Source organism: Brassica oleracea, chromosome C2 (genome assembly GCF_000695525.1).
Source record: "Brassica oleracea var. oleracea cultivar TO1000 chromosome C2, BOL, whole genome shotgun sequence".
In the NCBI taxonomy this organism is placed as follows: domain Eukaryota; kingdom Viridiplantae; phylum Streptophyta; class Magnoliopsida; order Brassicales; family Brassicaceae; genus Brassica; species Brassica oleracea.
This window is the reverse complement of record NC_027749.1, coordinates 22,424,561-22,427,098: the sequence shown is the minus strand read 5'-3', so window position 1 is coordinate 22,427,098 and position 2,538 is coordinate 22,424,561.

The following is a 2,538-nucleotide window of genomic DNA, read 5'->3' as shown; positions in this document are numbered from 1 at the left end:
CTTCCCGTCAAAACACTCACGGATCAAAGTTAAAATTCCCGGACAAGGACGCTCCGAATGCATCTGTGGGATAGTTCACTTCCTCATCGTCACCAGCAAAATCAGCCGTGGTTTCTACGGTATCAGGAGAAACCGGGATGGGATCCCAGAATCCCTGAATCTTCCCATCGATCGGAGGAATGACCGTCTCAGCGTGAGCATGATCCTTCATGCCACCCTTCATTAACTCCATCTCCCTCTCGAAAACGTAATCATCCGCCCGCGTCTTCCAAAGGCTCCCAATAGAGCCGCGACACTCACGGAAGTCGCCCAGCGAGTTGAAAGCGTCCTTAAGATTCCCGTACTCAACCTGGAATTAAGAAGCGCGAGTCTCCATTACCTCGGCGATTTCCCTCTTGCCCTTCCGTTCCGCCCTACGCACAGCCCTGGCATGATCACGAGCGAGTTGAGCATCTCACACCAACATCTCGTCTCGCATGCGAGCAAGATCCTTTTCCGCCTTCTCTGCCTTAAAGCGATAGATCATGGCCTCTCTATGGCTCGCCTCAATGGCCGATCCAAGCAAGTTCAAGCCCTATAAAACCGGTTGACACGTTATAAGCAAAAAAAAAAAAAAAAAACAATCGTCAAAATTCTTAAAGTTTATACCCCGTTGATGATACGAGATCCTTCCGCGACGACTTTCAGCCTCCCCGACCCGCTCGTGGCCGGAGGAGCATCAAAGTCCTGGAAGCATAGAATCGCCCACCGAAAACTCTATGTCACCAAGGTCAGTATCTTTCCCCTTCGAAGAGTTCAGCCCCGTCGTAACCGTGGGAGCAGCGTCGGGACCTTGGTCATCGGGCTCGGAATCACTCCATGTTTTCCCGCCCAAAGCAGGACTAGGATACACAAACCTCAACGCCTTTCGAACTCTCTTCGGCGTAAAGGAAGTCCAGAAAAAAAGACCGTTCCTGAGCAGATCCCTCACCGCAATAATGTCCTCAGTAAACGGAGCAAGAGGGTTGATAAAGGGACGATCGTTCGGCAACCTCCGAAACAATGGGATATAACTCTCCTCAACGGACGCGGCGTCTACACGAACGAAGAAGAAAAACTTATTCCACGAGTTGAAATTAGAAGTAAACCCCTTTACCACTGACATGAAGTTCCGAGGAACCATCCTATACGTGTCCGTATCCTTGATGATCTGTAACCGAAGAAGCGCTTCGAAGTGATCGACGGTGAGGGAGAGACCATGCTCGTAGCTCAGGATCAGGACTCCAATGAGGTGCTGGATGCCAAGAGGATTCAGTTGGCTTATCGCCACCCCGAAAAGATCCAATACACGGACGATAATCTCGGGGATCGGGAACCACAAACGGCAGCGCACTACGAATGCTTCGTAACAAGTAAAGTAACCCTCCGGGGGACTACTAGCGCATTCTCCTTGACGAGGAACCCTGAATTCCACCGCGTCCGAAATATGGTAAAACGACCACATGACCTCGAGGAATCCACTAGTACTCCTACTTGGTGCACCTACCTCCACCGGGCGATAGTTCATGACCGGGAATGATTTTTCTTTGGGAGAAGTGATTGAACCGTAACATGCCACCCACCATGCCTCGTTCTCGGTCGGGTCTACCGAGTGAGGAATGAATTCCATCTTCGGCACTCGAAGCTCTTCAGAAACGTTCGCGGGAACTCCTCTTCTTACTCGACATCTCGTGTTTGTTTTTCTTTTTTATCAAGAAGGAAATGATAGAGAGAAAGAGAAAGGAGAAAGAACTTTTCAAAAAAAAACCTCTCTATGAGAATGAGTAAGTGTAAAGATTGTAAAGAAATTACCTCCCTTCTTATAGGCATGAGAAATTACTATTTACTTGCGGATTTTTGGACACGAACTTCGCCCAAATACACCAATCTCGTCCGAACTCGCCGTACCGCGCATTGGGATCTCACTAGAAATCCATGCTCCCAACGAGCTGGGGGACTAACTGTTGGGGTCGAAAACGGTTGCGACGAAGTTAGCGTCCATATCCCCGAAGAAGAAAACGAAAAATCTTCTTCGACAAACACTTTTTCGAAATAGATTCTTCTTTACGAAAAGCTTTGCGGAGGAAACGCGAATCATCGGACAAGAGCTCGAAAAGGGTCGCTACGCAGCGACCGAACGCGTGCTCCACTCGGTTGCTACGTAGTGACCGAGCTCGAGCCGAAGCTCGGTCGCTACGTAGCGACCGAGCTCTTCCGAAACGTCGATACGACATTAGTCCATGCATTCTCGTCTACCCTTCGATGCTATCTCCCGAAGACCGTAGCGAACCCATTTCACGTTCCTCGCCATTCTAAGTTATCGATCAAACTTTACTGTAAAAACCGCGGAAAGTTCGTTCTTTATCGAAAGAAGCCGTAATAAACGCTTCGAGTCAGAAGACGGCCCAAAGGGACCTAAGACATGACTCGAGGCCCACCTTACGATTTCTTAACCAACATCTCGTAAGCCGGATGACGGTTTACGCTTGGTTCGCGAGGAAAGATAAATGTCAAGTTTCC